Genomic DNA, 19,550 nt, shown 5'->3' with positions numbered 1-19,550 from the left:
TCAGAACCAACTCGACAGCTCCTTACAACAGCTCAACCCGAATGATTTTTTTCTTGTTTGAAGTTCTCCTCTGTGTCTTTTTTCTTGCACCTACAAATAAAATTCAGCATAGTAATATCCACTCACTTCTCCCAAGTCAATTCTGACTCACAGTGATCCTGTAGGAGAGAGAACTGTTCCTTAGCATCTCTGAAGTTGGAAATCTTTACTGGAGTAGACCATTTCATCCTTTTCCCTTGGAGCAGCTGGTGGATTCAAACCACTGACTTTTTGGTTAGCAGGCCAATGCTTAACTCACTGAGCCACCAGGACTCCTTTGGGAAGAAAAGGGGATGGCAAATGGCCAAGGATGGTGGGCAGAGCAGATAACAAATCCAGAGTGCACATGACTTTATAATCCCCAAATTCAAAGCTATTGAGTCGAATCTGACTCATAGTGACCATATACAGGGTTCCAAGACTGTCAACCTTTGTGGGACCAGACAGCCTCATCTCTCTCCCTTGGAGCAACTGGTGGGTTTGACCTATCGACCTTATGATTAGAAGTGCAGTGCTTATCCTACAGTGCCACCAAGGCTATAATCTTAAACATGAAGGCTTAAATACTGCCTAACATAGGATGGGACTTCTGGTGTGGTGCTGTAGTTCAAACTGCTGGTCAGCAGTTCAAACCCACCAGCTGCTCCTTGGAATCCCTATATGAGGTCACTATGGGTTGGAATCAACTACAGGGCACTTTATAACAATAACATAGGATGGTTTTCCAGAGTTGTCTCTAGGTCCACAATATGTCACCAATGACATATTTACATATAAGTCATTTATGTACAACATTTCAGGGTTTACACACAGTAAAAAATTAGAGATCCTTTGGGGACAGATCATTTTGGAAATACGTCTTGGCCACCAAGTCGCATGCTGTCCATCTCAATGAACATATACGGGCAAAACTTAGTGAGATAATAAACAATCATCAATCTCAGACCACAGCTTCTATGCCCTCCTCTGCACCTCTATAGCTGGCAGAGAGCAGAGTCATACATTGAGGCTCTGGCACAGAGCACCAGTTATAAATCTGCGTTTCCCAGCAATGTTATAAAACAATATCAGAATTGATTGAATTGCTGGGAAAGATGAAACATTTCTTTTTCCTCAGATGGAAGTTCAACCTTTTGGCTTGAAGCTGAAAACACAGTCTGTCTTTACTGGCACAGAAATCTGGAATTCTTCCCTGGTTGTGTTTGTAATAGGGCTCCTTATCAGTGTTTTCCAAACTCTTTACAAACATGGAGATAAGGTGCTCTGTAGTCAAGATATTCTAAGAAGGCTTAGATGCCTGTCCATTTGAGGTGAAGTTATAATTAGCAAGAATTAGCCTACTATCTACTTGACTTAATAGAAAGAGAACACACATCTTTCCTTTGCAGATGAACTTTTCTTTTTGTGCTACTTTGATCTTGATAAGTATTAATAGAGGATAATATCTAGGAACAATATTTCCTAGTCTGGAGAATAAAGCAGCAGAGTCCTGGTATGGTGGTGTAGGATAAGCACTGGACTGCTAACCAAAAGACTGGCAGTTCAAACCCACCAATTGCTCCTCTGAAACCTTATACAGGGTTACTATGAGTTGGAATGGACTCAACAGCACTTTATCAACAATCATGTTCAAACAGGAAGTGCTCACCATTTGCCTAAATAATTAATTTTATAAATAACTTAGGTAGGAATATATTTAGATGGATTGGGTCAATAATGGAATTGATGATGCAGTATATATTTTCATACTAGTAAAAGGAAAAAAAAAAAAAACTATGGCTTTCCACATGGAAATTCATTTTTAAAACCAAGAAACTGGATGGAAATTTAATAGATTTATTTTTACTTCTGATTTTTAAAGAAACATTTGCCTTCCATGATGGTGGTGGTGGTGGTAGAGTGCCGTGGACTTGGTTCCAACTCATAGCAACCCTGTACAGGGTTTCTGAGGCTATAAATCTTTACAGGGGCAGAAAGCCTCATTTTTCTCCTGTGGAATGGCTGATAGTTTTGAACTGCTGACCTTGCGGTTCGCAGCCCGACTCGTAACCACTACGCTCTAAGATACCAGAGCTCCTTTGCCTTCCATGGGTTAAAAAAAAAAAAAAAAATCACTGCAAATTTCCTTGGTAAGAAATTAATTAAAATTATATTTTCATGGGAATTAGTAATGGAAACTGTGATAGAAGTTGAGGAGTAAACCTCCATGCAGAACATACTGCATGCTCTAGTCATTACTGCCTCCTTATGTCTTAAGGAGTTAAGACAAAATTAGAAGGAGGAGGAATTAACTTTCTGAAGGTACTGAATATTGAAGACACAGAAAAAGAAAAATAATTACTTTAACTTTTCTGGATTGCTACATACCTTTAAGAACCTGGTTCTATGAGCTTTGAGAGTTAGAAAAGAGACACACTTCTATGGAATAAAGATGAATGTATCTATTGAAATTTCAAATATAAAAAGTAACTGAAAGCAAACAGCGTTCCTACAAAGATCCAGAAACCCTACAATGGACAGTACTTCCCATGCCCCTTTCCTAGGAAACAGACCACTTGGTGACAGTGGCCATAATGAGCCATCATTCGTGAAAGGAAATATTCACAGACTCAACGTGGAGAGTTTTGGTTTGACTAGTATTCCTATTGTTACTGTTGTTGTTAAGTGCCATTGAGTCTGTTCCGACACATAGTGACCCTGTATAGGATTTCCAAGGAGTGGCTGGTGAGTGAACCACTGAAGTTTCAGTTCAAACCAACTCTGTGGTCTAGCACATTATCCTGCAGCGCAACACCAGGACGCCAGTATTTCTTTGAGCCAATCCAAATAACAATAATACTTTCTCCCTTACCTTTGTTTATGAACCTGAAGGACTGGTTAATCTAGGCCACCCCTATTATGTTTTCATGGTGCACTTTATGAAAAAATACTACCTTTTCCAGTACAGCATTTCGCATTCCCCTTCTAAATTTTCCATGTTCACCAAAAAAACAACTAAAATTCACTGACTCCTATAGGAAAAACTCTAAATAAGTGAGTTCTGTTCCTAAGTAGAAATTATTCTTTTGTTGTTGTTACGTTCCATCAAGTTGGTTCCAAACAGTGACCCTGTATAGGATTTCAGAGAAGTGGCTGGTGAGTTTGAACCACCTACCTTGCTATTCAAACTGACCTTGTAGTTCAGTGCTTATCCTACAGTGCCACACCAGGAGCATGGGTTTACTTTTCTAACCATGGCTAGGCCCTATGCTAAGCACTTTAGATGCAATACTTTATTTAATTTCCACTAGGACTCCTGGTGTGGTGCTGTAGGACAAGCACAGGATTTCTACAAGGTCAACAGTTCAAACCGACCAGCTACTCCCTGAAAACCCTGTACAGGTTTGTTATGAGTCAGAATCAACTTGATGTCACTTGACAACAACAACACAAGGGATTCCTGGTGTGGCACTGTAGGATCAGCACTGGACTGCCAAGGTTGGCAGTTCAAACCCACCATCTGTTCCTCAGAAACCCTATACAGGGTCACTATGAGTTGGAAACGATTCAACGGCACTTACCAACAACCTCCCAAGGAGAAGCCCTGGTAGTGCAGTGGTTAAAACACTTAACTGCTGACAGGTTCACGGTTTGAATCCAGCAACTACTCCACAGGAAAAAGATGGAAGTTGGATTCAGTAAGTATTTGTTGTTGTTGTTACGCGTGCCATGGAGTTGGTTCTGACTCATGATCCTGTACAGGGTTTCCGAGGCTGTAAATCTTTACGGGAGCAGAAAGCCTCATCTTTCTCCCGTGGAGCAGCTGATAGTTTTGAGCTGCTGACCTTGTGGTTCGCAGCCAGATTCGTAACCACTACACTACCAGAGCTCTGCAAACTCTATGCGGCAGTTCTACTCTCTCTGTACTATAGGGCTACTGCTATGAGTCAGAATGGACTCCATGGCAAGTGGGATTGGTGTGTGCGTTTGTCTGTTTGTTTGTTTGAATGTTTTACTGTGAATTATGTGATAGTTTACATGGGAGAACGTTAGTTTTACATTCATCCTATCGTATATCATTTCACTGCCATGGTTACAATCCCCTCCATGCATCATCAACCAACCAAAGGGTATATACCCTGCAAGCCTGTCCCCTGGTCATCAGCACACAGCCCCTCTCCCTCTCCCTCTGTGGGTCTAGAGTCCCCAGCCCTTCTCTCTCTCCACATCATCGTCTCTGCCTCCATCTCTGGCATCATGGCTGCTAAATACAAATTAATCTTAAATGTTCCTTTCCTAAGAGAGCTTCATTTTTATGTTTAATGATTTTCATATATATTCTTGAATCAAGTCATGCTATTGTTGTTAGGTGTCATCAAGTCAGTTCTGACTCATAGAGACCCTATGAACAAAAGAACAATACACTGTCTGGTTCTGCACCATCCTCACAACTGCTGTTATGTTTAAGTTCATTGTTGCTGCCACTGTGTCAATCCATCTTGTTGGGAATCTTTTTTCCCACTGATTCTTCACTTTATGAAACATGACGTCCTTCTCCCAGGACTGATCTCTCCTGAGAATATGTCCAAAGAATGAGATGAAGTCTTACCATCCTTGCTTCTATGGAACACTCTGGCTATACTTCTTCCATGACAGATTTTTTGTTCTTCTGGCAGTTCATGATACTTTCAATATTCTTCTGCAACACCATAATTCAAAGGTATTGGTTCTTCTATGGTCTTCCTTATTTTACTCACTGTCAAACTTACAGATATATATGAGGCAACTGAAAATACTAGAGCTTGGATCAAGCGCACCTTAGTCCTCAAACTGACATCTTTGTTCTTGTACACTTTAAAAGGTCTTTTGCAGCAGAGTTGCCTAATGCAATACATTGTTTTGATTTCTTGACTGCTGCTTCCATGAGTGTTGATTGTGGACCCAAGCAAAATGAGGTCTTTGACAACTTCAATCTTATCTCTGTTGATAATGATGTTATTTACTGGTCCAGTTGTGAGAATTTTTGTTTTCTTTACAATGAGGGACAATCCATATTGAAGGCTGTAATCTTTGATTTTCATCTGTAAATATTTCAAGTCTTCCTTGCTTCCAGCAAGCAAGGTTGTGTCAACTGCATACCACAGTGTGTTAATGAGTCCTCTTTCAATCTGGATGCCATATTCTTCTTCATATAATTCAGTTTCTCAGAACCAAGTAATAGTTAAAATGAAATTTTCGAGTATTCTATCAGAAACTCTTTGCTATTTCATTATTTAATATTTCAAGATAGAATTCACAATTTAAAACCAAGTGAAAAACGAAAACCTGGTGTGGTTAGTATTACCTCATCTGCTCCTTTCTTTTCTCCTGGTTTAGAAGGTGATCCACTGGTTTTTTCATTGCTATGCTACAAAAATTAAAGAAGAAAAAAAAAAAGATCATGTTTACTAGAGGAAAATGATACAAGATAATATAATAGTCACCTTAATCCCAAAAGGCTAAATGTTAAAGACATTGACCCCTTTAATCTTCCTCCTGAGAATGTTGGTAATTCTATACCAACACAGGTGGCTTTCAGAAATCAAGAGGAGCGATAGACATTCATTTGGGATCTAGAAAGTCAGTCTGTAATTAACCAGATGCGGATCTCATGGCAATGCCAGGGCAGCATCTGGTCTCCTCAAGGAATTTTAAAGCCCAAATTGCCATCATGGGAGACATCTGTTCATCATGGAGATGAGATCTATAAAGACCATGTTGAAGATGAAATTATACTTAAGCCTCAGTTCAGTGTAGATTTAAGGGAGGGCAACAGCTTTCCAAATCAACCATCACGTCCAATGATTCTTGAGGATTCCCTAGAGTTCTTCCATTTCAGAATGAAGCAAATCTGAAAGCTACAACCTGAAGTGGCAAGGCCATACCTGTAACTTCTATTTATTATGACTTTAGGACTTCATTATGTCAAGGAACAGAATTATTTTTCATTCTACTGTGGCATTAGAAATGAAAGTAAATCTTTTCACATGGTACATAAAATCATTAGGTTTTACATGTTTTTAAACTGACAAGATAAAATATACAAATATATCATAAAGCTTATCACTTTTCTATTAAAAAGTAAATCTTTTCACGTGTGTGGGTTAATGCACTTGACTGCAAAGTCAGTTTTAAACCAAAAGTTCGGTGTTTCAACTTCACCAGCTGCTCCTTGGAAATCCTACACAGGGTCGTGATGGATTGGAACCAACTCAATGGCACTTAACAAAAGATGATACAAATAATTATCTCATTTGTCATGAGACCAGAAGAATTGCATGGTACCTAACTACCATTACTGAACATTTTGAATCACAGATTCTATAGAAGAAACCTGATCAAAAGTGGAGGGTGGAAAGCGAATGCAGAGCCAAATTTCAAATTCTCATGGAATCCAGACTTTCTGAAGTCATGGAGGTTGGATGAACCCTGAAACTACTGCTCTGTGATGATGTTAAGCCTTAAACCTTTAGCCAAAGGTATCCCCTGAAGTCTTCTTAAAACCAAACAGTAGTTTAGGTTAACAAAAATAGTTGCCTTGAGCATTGCTTTCTTTTAAGAATTATCTATATGGTATGACACTGTAGGATAAAGCACTAGACCACAAGGTCAATTTGAACCACAAGGTCAGCAGTTAAACCCACCAGCCAGCCACTCCTCAGAGACCCAATACAGGGTCTCTATGAGTCAGAACCAATCCAACAGCACTTAACAGCATATGGTAACAGAGGAGTCTAGGTGCGGCACTGTAGGATAAGCACTGGATAGCTAACCACAAGGTTGGTGGCTCAAACCCACAAGTCTCTCCTCGGAAAGCTTATACAAAGTTGCTATGAGTTGGAAGTGACTGAATAGCATGTAACAATAAAAACAATATGGGATCAGAAGAAGCCCTGGTAGATTAGTGAGTTACAAGTTAGACTGTTAACCACAAGATCACCAGTTCACATCTACCAACTGTTTCAAGGGAAAAAGGAGGCTTTCTACTCCCATAAAGATTTCCAGCCTCAGAAACCCTACAGAGGGTCACTATGAGTTGGAAGGGACAATGGGATCAAGGAGCTAAGGTGGTACAGTAGGTTAAATATTGGGTTACAAACCACTAGTTCAAGGAGCTCTGGTAGCATAGTGGATTACGATTCAGGCTGCTATCCTCAGGATCAGCAGTTTGAAACTACCAGCTGTTCTGCGGGAGAAAGATGAGGCTTTCTACTCCCATAAAGATTTACAGCCTCAGAAACCCTGTACAGGGTCGCTATGAATCGGAACCGACTCCACGGCACATAACACAACAACACAACAACTACTCCCATAAAGATTTACAGCCTCAGAAACCCTGTACAGGGTCGCTATGAATCGGAACCGACTCCACGGCACATAACACAACAACACAACAACCACTAGTTGGTCTGGTTCAAACCCACCAGCCACAATGAAGATTTCGTAAAGATTTACAGTCTCAGAAACCCTAGAGCTGTCAGTTTGAGGACTACAGTGCACCTGACCCAAGCCATGATATTTTCAATAGTGTAATATGCATGCAAGACCAGCCTAGAGCTGCCAGAAGAACAGAAGGTACTTCTTGAAAGAAAGACCAACAGGCAAAATAAAAAACAATAATGGCAATCTGACTGACTACTACAAGAACAAGCAAGTTGTTCACTCGGGAGCGATCAGGACAAGTGGTCGGGTCCCCTCAGGGCAAACCGCCTTCCAAGCCTGAGACTCAAGGGGAATACATACACGAGCAGGCCTTTGGTCTTGCTGGTGACCACATTGGTCTACCGATAAGGGGAAGTGGGGGAAAAACAGCAATGAAGTTGTGACTAAGTCCAACCACGGTCAACAGACTCCTGTCCACCTGGACTGAGAAATGGTTGGCAAGCAATATGGTGACACTTCGGGACTCCTGCACCTAGGGACAGGGACATAGCCACAGAAGACTAGAGAGGAGAGTGAAACATCCAGCTGATATGAAGTGAGGGGCGATGCACAATACCACTCATTTGACCTGGCTTTAATGGCTGGATGATCAGAGCTCGAGTAGAGGAAGAAAGAAGAGGGAAAAAGAGTAAGTAATTCACTATAATTTGATGAACTTAACCTATGCTTATGGATGTAGTAGCTCAAAAGAGGGACTGAATCTTTACAGCAAATATCATTCCCACCCTCTTGATGCACAGGGTTGACAGGGATGGGCAACTTAGACACTGGCTACCCAAAATAGGGGGCTAAAAAGGCAAGAAGTGAGTGGTCTATAAGCTTTCAAGTGGGAGCCTAGTTCCAGAGAGTGAGAGGGAAGGAAGAATCTCCACTGAGTGGTTTCCAACCTGTCTGGACAGGGCTGGTGAAAGGAGATGGGGATACGACTCTTGTGGTTCAATAGTGAATAACTGCTATCAGGACTGATTGTGAGTGTTGCAAATGTAAAGGTAGACGTTTTGTAACAAAAGGAGGCAAGTGGTTGATCTTGCAGTCCAGGAGCAGAGGACCCTGGGATCATCAAGGGAGAAGAGCAGAGTGCGGGACCCTATCCAGAGAAGCAGTGACACCAGAGATGGAGGCAGAGATGATGATGTGGAGAGATGGAGTGGCTGGAGACCTGGACTCAGGAGGGAGGGGGGCTGTGTGCTGACGGCCGGTGGCAGGCTTGCAGGGTGTGCCGTTTGGTTGTTTAAATGGTTGTATATTCCTGAGTGCTTTGGTGTTACACCCAAAAAAAAACAAAAACAAAAAACAAATGCTGTTGAATGATGATGCATGGAGGGGATTGTAACCATTGCAATAAAATAAAATACAATAGGATCAATGTATAGTTGATGTACTCCCTTGTAGACTATCACCCAATTCACAATAAAAACTATAAACAAATATACATGGGAAAGTTAGACAGTGAATAAGGAAGATCGTTGAAGAAATTATGCTTTTGAGTTATGGTGTTGGAGGAGACTTTTGAAAGCACCATGGGCTGCGAAAAGAACCAACAGATGTGTGTTGGAAGAAGTGCAGCCAGAGTGCTCCTTGGAGGTCAGGATAGCCAAACTTCATCTCTCATACTTTGGCTATATTGTCAGGAGGGACCAGTCGCTGGAGAAGGATATCATGTTTGGTAAGGTGGAGTGTCAGAGAAAAAGAGGAAGACCCCCAGTGACATGGATTGGCAAAATGACAGCATCAGAGAGCTTAAGCATGGCATCAATTGTAAGGTTGGCCCAGGACCGGGCAGTGTTTCATTCTGTTGTGCATAGGGTCACTATGAGTCAGTAACAACTTGATGGCACCTAACAACAACAACAATCACTCAGGAAAGAGAGGTGATCCATAATCCATTAATGAATTGATAAACCAGTAGGAGATTTCCTTATATGATTGAAAAGAAATGAACAGATGCATTGTTCATTTCTAACCCCTCCAAAATAGCAAACAAAAAGTTTTCTCTCCTCACTTTTAGAAAGATTGTTGCAAGTTCCTAAATTTCACCAAATTTGGCATATATCATTCCCAAGTATTTTCTTCCATCCACTCAGTTCTGTGAAAAGTTGTCAATCGTAGTGGTTATGAATTGGGTTGCTAACCTCAACGTCAGTAGTTTGAAACTACCAGCCATTCATTCCACAGGAGAAAGATGAGGCATTCTGCTCCTGTAAAAATTTACAGTCTCAGAAACCCTGTACTGGGTCAGGGTCACTATGAATTGGAACCGACTCCAAGGCACATCATCACCACCATTTCAGAGTCAGGCACTTTGAATCTCTCATTGAAAGGATATAAATTATTTTATATCATTATCAGACTGTTGAATATTGAATAATATTCTATCATCATTCATCATTAGCAGATTGCTGGATATTGAATAATCTATCATTAATTTATACAGTTGCTGCTTTGTTGTTGTTAAATGCTGTCAAGTTGGTTTAGACTCATAGCAACCTAGTATAGGGTTTCTGAGAAGCGGCTGGTGAGCTTGAACCGCAAACCCTGCAGTTCAAACCAACTTTGCACAAAGTCCAGAGCATTATTAAATGACACTAGAAGATTCTTGTTAATTCTCTTAGAGTTATAATAGTAGTGGAATTATGTGGGGAAATATCCTCAATTTAAGGAGAAGAAGCATAGTGAGAGGTTAGAGGTAAAGTGTTTCACGAGGTCTGCAATTACTTTCATGTCCAGGTCGTATAGGCATAGAATTATATAGGTAAAGCAAATATGGCAAAATATGGTAACAGATGTTAGTAGCTGGTGAGTCTAAGTGGTAGGAATATGAACATTCATTGTCTTATTTTTTCAATGTTTTTGTGTTTGAATATTTTCACAAAAATTTTTGGATCAAAAAGAAAATAGAACTTAAGCATTTATTAAGGAGCCCTCATGGTGTAGTGGGTTAAGCATTGGGCTGCTAACCACAAAGTTGGTGGTTCAAACCCACCAAATGATCCACAGAAGAACGAGGAAACTGTCTGCTCCTATAAAGACATACCATTTCAGAAACTCTATGGAGTTCTATTCTATCCTATAGAGTCGCTATGAGTCAGAATTAATTCTATGGCAGTGGTTTGGTTTTGGGGTTTTGAGCATCTATTCTGTGGTAGACCCCCAATCAAAACAATGGAAATTAATTGCCATTGAGTAAACTGCAATTCAGGGACCCCACATGTGTGTCACAGTAGAACTGTGCTCCACAGGGCTTTCATCTTTCAGAAGTAGATTATCAGATCTTTTTTTTTGAGGTGCTTCTGGGTAGATGTGAGTCACCAACCTTTTAAGTAGTTGTATGCTTAGCACATTATGCCCAGTGTTATGCATTTCATTTAATCCTCATAGTAACTCTATGATCTCACTTAAGCCTCATAATAACCCTATGCAATACACATTGTCATCTCATTTTATGCATAAAAAACCTGATGAGATCATCTTGGTCATTTCACTAAAAATTGTTATCTGAGGTCCAGAGTCCTGGTGTGGCTCTGTGGGCTAATGCCTCAGACTGCAAAGTCATTTGAACTGCAAGGTTGGTGGGTCAAACTCACCAGTTGCTCCTTGGAAACCCTATACAGGGTCACTATGGGTCGGAATCGACTCGATGGCACTAAACAATAGCAACAACAGAGACTGGGCTACTCTAGACCAAGTGAAAAGCTAACCGTTAATCTTATGATCTTATCAAATTCTTAACCTACTGCTCCAGAATGGGGGGAAAAAAAAAAAGCAAAAACATCCTAATCTACACATGAGTTATTTTATAAAATTAGTCAAACACAAAATATCTGTAAAATCTATCCTGCACCAGGAGGAAAGCAAAGACAGGAAGAACAGGATCCTAGCCCCCAAGCAATAAAATGTTTCATTGGAAGGACAAAGCCACAGAAGGCAGGAGATAGTGTAAACACTCAGACGAGGGTTACAGGAGGTATGTGCTAAAGGAATTCAGACGTAATGAAAAAAATTAATAAAACGTTTTCTGGTCTTCCAAAGAAAATCTTAATTTTCCAAACTGTCCATCCCATCATCATACACTTGGCAAGTACAGCTGTCCTTTGTCCTAGTTCTAGGAGATAAAATTTATGTGTTTGAGCTTTTCTAGTATAACAAACTCATAAAGCCGTCAGAAAATCAACAAAGTTTGAAGCAATTAAGGCCTGTACTCTCCACCCAGTTAAGGGCTAAGGCTAGTGCTGAATTTCAGCTTTGAAGCACCTTCCCTACAATTTCCCAGATACTCAGAAAAAGGTCCATGTCATAAACATAAGATAACATTAAACAGATTTCTACACATATGAAAGAAGAGAGAAGGTAGAAACACAGTTTTTCTAAATCTACATCTAACTGTGAAAGACTTCTAAGTGATAGATAGTATGCTTCTGAAATATCTTTTGCATTATGAGAACTGATAGGATGGCACTTAACAACACCACACTTTAAATGAGTGTATTGTATACTGTGGAATGTGAATTCTATCTCAATAAAGCTGTTTTTGTTTTTAAGTAGTAAAGGTGATTTGAAAACAATTAAAAAATTGTCCTTCTCCACCTCAGAAACAAGGCTAGGGAAACCAACATTTCCCTGCTCAGGGACAGCTGTAGCAAAATCAGGAAGTAATAAGTTAGGTTATCTTGGTGCCCTCTGGACTTTCCTTGTAGATTCAGTTTATCTCTCTCACTCCATCACCACAAATACTGAAAAAGGCTACTTCCAGGGGGCTCCTAAGAGTCAGAAAGCCTTCAGGTTAGCAATGGGTCCCCACTTTCACAGGACTCCGAATTTTTGGAAACAGTCTAGTGTGGGGTCTGGACATGATTTATTTAATTCCCCATCGATTCTAATCAGCAGCCAGCACTGGGAGCTATTGGTTTTGGGGGAGAGTCTGTCAGCATCATGACAGGAAGTGGAAGTTGGTGTTCCTCCAATCACCTACCTGCGTCAGCTCCCACAGGAGGCTTCCTGGGCCACGCAGGCTGGAGCAGCTCTGGGCCACTCCTGGGTAAACTGCTCATTGAAGGATCACAGTACCCTGTGTTCACACCAGCATTTCCGGATGAATTCTGAATCTTGACTATTAATGGCACAGCCTGTCTTCATATCTGCACATTAGTTCCTATTTTGTTTTGTTTTGTTTTTTTTTAGTAAAGTGAACAAATTAGTACTCTATTGTATATTCTCTTCCCACTAATTGCTTCATAAATGTTTATCTTGCTTTGCCAGTCACATGGCAAATTACATTCTTTCTTTCTAGTCCTGTGGTGTGGCATGACAATTAATTCCTGATTGAATGACTCCATTTCCACAAACCTCTATTTGTTTCCTGTCTTATTTTTTGCTCTTTTAGGTCAGTAAACTATATGAGACAGAGGCTGAGGAAGCAGCTTGAAAGATTAAAAGATAAGATTAATGTCCAACTTGAAACTTCCTAAGAAATCCTTAAACTCTATTCTTGTATGTAATTATACTTGCTAAAGAAGGATGCTTACTCGAGAGTATTCAGCAAACATGCAGAATCTTCAACCAAGATTTAAAGCTAGTTTTGCTTCAAAACACTCTCCTTGAGTACAGGCCCTGGGCTTGCCTGCACTGAGGATTCCTTGTCGTTCCCTGCTGCTGGGTGGGTTTCCCAAGCTCTCCTAATGGGTGGGCTCAAGCTGGGTTTGACCAATGGGAGGCTCTGGCAGGAGACTGGAAGTAAGCAGGTGTATGGAGAGGAAAGAGCAATATTATGACAAACACACACACATACTGCCAACCCCGTCTATGGGGACCTCTCCACTAAAGACCCCTCCAGGCTTGGTCAACTGTGGGCAGCACTACTGCTTCTTCTGTACCACCACTCCAACCCAGGGTGGTTGTTGTTGTTAGGTGCCATCAAATCGGTACAGACTCATAGCAACCTTATGTACAACAGAATGAAACACTGTCCAGTCCTGCACCAACCTCACAATCATTGCTATGTTTGAGCCCATTGCTGCTGCCACTGTGCCAATTCATCTCATTGGGGGTCTTCCTCTTTTTCTCCAACCCTCCACTTTACCAAACATGATATCCTTCTCCAGGGACTGGTTCCTCCTAAAGTTGGTAGCTCCCCAAACCAATGCCATTGAATCGATTCGGACTCATAGCCAAGGAAACCAAAAAGTTCATGCAAAAACTCCACTATCGTTTCATTTCATTTTTCCACTATCTTCTGAAGCCCCCTCAAATAGGGCAGAGTAGAACTGCCCCACAGGATTGTCAAGGTTGTAAATCTGTATGGAAGTAGATTGTCACATCTTTCTCCCAAGGAGTAGCTGGTGGGTTGGAACTGCCGACCTTTCAGTTAAACACTAACTTAACCACTGCTAACCGGGGGTCCTGTCTGAAATTTCTGCCTCACCCTCCCCTGTTGGTTTTTCGGACTCTCCTCTTAACTGTGTAACCAACTTCCTGTACTGCATCCCCTTTGTTTTATAGACTCAGAATGGATTCTGTGCCGTGGCTGATTCTGAGGCAGATACTCTGATAAGGCAGAAAGAGAATGGCTTATAAAGCTATGTGGTCTTGGTAAATAATTTATCCTTTCAGTTTTCTCCTATTAAAATAGGACCCATGGTACCTACTTCAGGAATTGGCACTAGAAAACTAGCTGATATTAATGAAGAATTTGAGGCATTTAAGAACACAAAGTTATTTCATTCTTTTCTTCTCTGACATAGATTTGATTTTGGTGAATTATGAGACAGTGAAAAGAAGAAGAGAATTAAACAAAGCTTTGGAGGCTTAATTTTCGAAGGCTGTAAACATCACAGTAGAAGAACTCTGTTTTTAATTACCGGGTTTGATGGGTTTTGATAGTTAAAAAGTAAGGATCCCTTGTGGCACTGTGGGTTAAACATTGGGCTGCTAACTGCAAAATCCATGGTTCAAACCTACCAGCTATGCCTTGGAAACCCTATACAGGGTTGCTATGAGTCAGAACCGACTTGATAGCACTTAACAACAACATGCTTAAAAATACTTTCAATGGGTATATGTGTGTGGTGGTGGGCATGGTGTTGGATAAGTGAAACAAGCTAAGCAAAATAATGGTCATTATAGGTATTCACTACTTGGGACCTCGTGATATTAGTCTCTCTTCTTCTGCGTACTTACTTTTTTTAAAACCTTTTTACAAATATTTGTTGTCAAATTGTAATATTATAACAATAATTATCTTTGGGATTTTCATATAAAAGAATACATAATAAGGATTAATTGCAGAGCTATAATTCTTTAAAGCCCGTAATTCACTAAATATGCTTTTTACAAACCTTTTTTAAGATTCTGAGAACTTGCCCAGGTGACATGTCAAGGTGCTCTACAAAGGTACATGTCTAACTACCAAAGTATTAGCTTTATTCTCCTGGTTAACCTACTGGCCCATCCCAGCAGACGTAAACACTGTTTGTTGGCTAGAGTTGTTTTTGCATTTTTCTTTACTAGAAGGCACCTTGATAAAATTTTTTTAATTTTAATTTTTTAATGGTAGCTATAAAGCTTTTCTAGTAAGTTTCCATTAAAAGAAAATGGCACAACTTGAAGAGGATTTAAGAATCACATTAGTAGGATTTCCATTTTAAAAGCACCTTGGGGAGGGGGTGGAATGATAAAGGTGGTCAGCTTAGAACAGTCTTGTGTTCAACCCAGACAATTTACTCAGTGCTGCAGGATAAGCACTGGACTGTGAACCTCAAGGTCAGTGGTTCAAACCCACCAGCCACTCCTTGGAAACCCTATACAGGTTTACTATGAGTCAGAACTGACTCAGCAGCTCGTAATAATGATGAACTACCTATCCATCTGACTTTAGTTCTCAAATGACCACCCACTGTTTCCAACCCAAGAGAGTCACATCATTCTTTAAATAGAATTAACTTTCTGGAAAGTATCCAAATTGATTTTTTAAACATTGACTAAAAATTTCATCAGATGCTACTCTTAATTTAAAAAGCTCATCTGCAATGGGGGAGCAAGCCAACTTAAGGGTTGTCAATTAAAAGGGGAAAGCTGTGTTCTGACCACCTCAGCACTTCCCACCATTCCAAACTTTGTGCCATTTTTGCGGACCCTATAATTTTGCATTCCTTACTCTTAAAATTCACTGCAGTCGAGTGGTGGGTCCTACCACAGGAGGTTTACAACACTGACATTCCTCCCAGGATGGCTACAATGACCAAGCCTCCCAAGTGACTGGGCACCTTGATCATGTGGCCACTGAGGCCATGGGCCTAATTAGATTAAGCAACTCCTTTAATTATCATGACTTGGGAATGTGATGATGGGCTGAAACCAAATTTACACTCACTCATGCTTCCTCAATATCCTATTCATCAGATGCACTTTAAATTTAGCATTTTAAAGGTGTTTTTCTTTTTTTTTCTTTTCCAACCAATTCTCCAGAAAATAAGATCAATAGTACTGCTGATCTTCAATGAGGAAATACACATTATAATGCTTCACTTATTAGCTCATAGGTTGCTGCTGTTATTGTATGCCATCCAATTGGTTCTGACTCATAGTGACCTTGTATAGGGTTCCTGAGGAGCAGTTGGTGAGTTTGAACCACTAATCTTGCAGTTCAAACCGACCTTGAGTGCTTACCCTATGGTGCCACACCAGGATTCCAGTAGCACTCCCTTAACTAAACACATCTTAGGTACATCACTTAATAATTTTATTGACTCAGCCTGAATTTTCAAAGTAGGTCATTCACAATAATTTTCAGTATTTAAAATGTCTAATGAAAGATAATTCAATGATAGGATTGTTGTTGTTAAATGGAGTCAGTACCAACTCATAGCAACTCCAAATAGGGTTTCTGAGGAGCGACTGGTGAGCTTGAACTGCTGACCTTGTGGTTCAAAGCGACCTCACAGTCTAGCGCATTAACCCACAGTACCACAACAGGGCTCCAACGATAGGATATAGCATATATCTATATATCCACATATATATATTGTTGTTAAGGAGCTCTGATAGCATAGTGGTTACAAATCAGGCTGCGAACCTTAAGCTCAGCAGTTCGAAACTACCAGCGGCTCTGCGGGAGAAAGATGAGGCTTTCTGCTTCCGTAAAGATTTACAGCCTTGGAAACCCTGTACAGGGTCACTATGGGTCGAAACAGACTCGACGGCACTTAATAACAACAACAATATATTGTTGTTAGGTGCCATAGAATTGGTGATGACTCATAGTGACCCTATGCACAGCAGAATTTGAAACACTGCCCGGTCCTGAGCCAACCTCACTACATATATATAAATACTCTCATAAACAAAAATCCTCACAACTGGACCAATAAATAACATCATGATAAATAGAGAAATGATAAAAGTTGTCAAAAACTTCATTTTGCTCAGACCAACCAACAACACTCATGGAAGAAGCAATCAAGAAATCAAATCATGTATTGTATTAGGTAAATCTGCTGCACAAGATTTCTTTAAAGTGCACCTGACCCAAGGTATTTTCAATAGCCTCAAATGCATGTGCCTTTGAGTTACAGTGTTGGAGAAGAATATCAAAAGTACCATGGACTTCCAGGTGAACAAATACATCTGTGATGGAAGAAGTGCAATCGAAAGCATCCTCCATAGAAGGCAAGATGGCGAGACTTCCTGACTCATACTAGGGACATGTTATCAGGAGGGACTAGTCCCTTGAGAAGGACATCATGCTTGGTAAAGTGGAAGGTCAGCGAAAGAGAGGAAGACCCCCAATGAAACGGACTTGCACAGTGACATCAGCAATGGGCTCAAGCATAGCAGCAATTGTAAAGATGGCGCAAGGTAGTGTTTTGTTTAGTTGTGCATAGGGTCACTATGAGTTGGAACCAACTCCATGGCACCTAATAACAACAACAACATATATTATATCAGTAGTTCAAAACTACCAGCTGTTCCCTGGGAGAAAGATGAGGTTTTCTGCTCCTTTAAAGATTTACAGCCTCAAAAACCCTGCACAGAGTGGCTATGAGTTGGAACCAACTCAAAACATTCACAACAGCATACAACAACAGCAAACATATATGTATGTATACATAAATATACATTCATATGTATCTCTTTATATAGATATATATATATAGAGAGAAAAGCACACACACACACATATATATATATATATATATATTGCTGTTAAGTGCCATTGAGTTGGTTCCAACTCATAGCAACCCTGTATAGGGTTTCCAAGGAGTGGCTGGTGAACCGCTGATCTTGTGGTTCAAATCGAACTTGGGTCCAATGTTTATTCTACAGCACCACACCAGGACTACAAGATTTGCTTACAATATTTATAGGGGCTGATATACATATGGATTCCTGGTGTGGTGCTGTGGGCTAATGCATCAGACTGCAAACCATTTGAACTGCAAGGTCAGTGGTTCAAGCTCACCAGCTGCTCCTTGGAAACTCTATACAGGGCCACTATGGATCAGAATCAACTCGACAGCACTTAAGAACAACAAATATACATATATATGTTGCTCCCGTAAAGATTTACAGCCTCGAAAACCTTGTGCAGGGTCATTATGAGTCGGTATTAACTCCACGGCACATAACCACCACCAATGCTACAGACACTAATCACTTGTGGCTACTGAACACTTATAATGTGGCAAGTGTAAATTCAGTTGTGCTCTGAATAATTAGTACGAAAAATTAAATAATCAAACTATTAACAACAATTTGTATTTTGATTATATGTTGAAATAATATTTGGAAAGTAAGTAACCAAAATCCAGTGCTTTTGAGTCAATTCCAACTCATAGAGACTTTACATGACTGAGCAGAAATGTTCCATAGTGTTTTCCAGGCAGTGAATCTTTGTGGAAGCAAACTGCTTCATCTTTCTCCCTCTAACTGGCTGGTAGGTTCAAATCACCACTCACCACCCATTCAGTTAGCAGTCAAACACTTTACCCACTGCACTGTCAAAGAAACATAAAAATATGAGTAGCATTAAGTTCACCTGTTTCTTTTGTTAATATGATTACTGTTGTTGATGTCAATCCTGGATAAGTTTTCCTATGAGTGGCTGGAGGGTTTGAACCACTGACTTTCTGGTTAGCAGTCCAATAGTAATCTCAGTGCACCACACCAGGACTCCCAGGAAATTAAAAATTACCTATGTGCCTCACACTATATGTCCACTGAGCAGCACTGGTCTGGAAAAAGTCAGAACTTGGTCATAGGCATGTTGTTAATTCTAGGTTGATCCTACAAGCAAAAAGTTTTCAAAATAGTTCCAAAATTGGATTCTAACAGAGGTTCTAGTAAAAATGTCAAACTGCGTTTGAAGCAGGGTTAGAAGCACAGGTGTAAAGTATTTTCATCCAAGTAGCCCAGCAAAACTTTCTTTTGAGAATCATATGCTTGGGATAAGTCTAAGTTCAACTTTGAGCCACTACCATCCTCATTTGCAGATAAATCATTTTGATACGAATCTGAGAAGACTAATACTTTACTCCAAGCAAACTTTTCTTTTAGCACATCAATAAATTGCTATATTAAAAATGCTTAGAAATGTCATGGAAAACAATTAAGAAAAATGATCTCAAAAGAAATCAGAATTGCCAGTCATTAAAGGTATATCTGACTGGTACGTCTACATAATTCTAATTAGTCCTCATCAATCCCTATGCTGTGTATTTTTAACCCCACTTTACAGATGTGAAGACAGGTTAAAAAACATTGTTCATTGAATACAAGAACTCTGTCCTGCTCTGTGCTGTATACTTGGATACACTGCCTGGTCCATATTAATGCTCAGTTAATGGTCATTGACAGACAAGAGGCAGTTTCATGATTTCAGCAAAAGGTTTTCCTGCTTCAAAGAGTGTCTGATCACACACCATCCTTGATTTTCCCAATACTACATGCTGAAAGAGAGGCGTGCCAAATTAATTTATTTTGAGTTGTCACCACAAATCACAAATCAGTTGTTGTTGTTTTTAAGTGCTGTGGAGTCGATTCCGACCCACAGAGACCCC

The 19,550-nt window shown here is 40.2% G+C and overlaps 1 pseudogene; it reads right to left on the bottom strand.

The window, feature by feature from the left end:
- The window catches only part of LOC102814465, a 43,057-nt pseudogene that overhangs the window by 21,937 nt on the left and 1,570 nt on the right, over positions 1 to 19,550 (bottom strand).

The sequence above is a fragment of the Chrysochloris asiatica genome, unplaced genomic scaffold (genome assembly GCF_000296735.1).
Source record: "Chrysochloris asiatica unplaced genomic scaffold, ChrAsi1.0 scaffold00111, whole genome shotgun sequence".
Lineage (NCBI taxonomy): Eukaryota > Metazoa > Chordata > Mammalia > Afrosoricida > Chrysochloridae > Chrysochloris > Chrysochloris asiatica.
The sequence above is the reverse complement of the archived record's forward strand: the minus strand, read 5'-3'. Positions and strand labels throughout refer to the sequence as shown.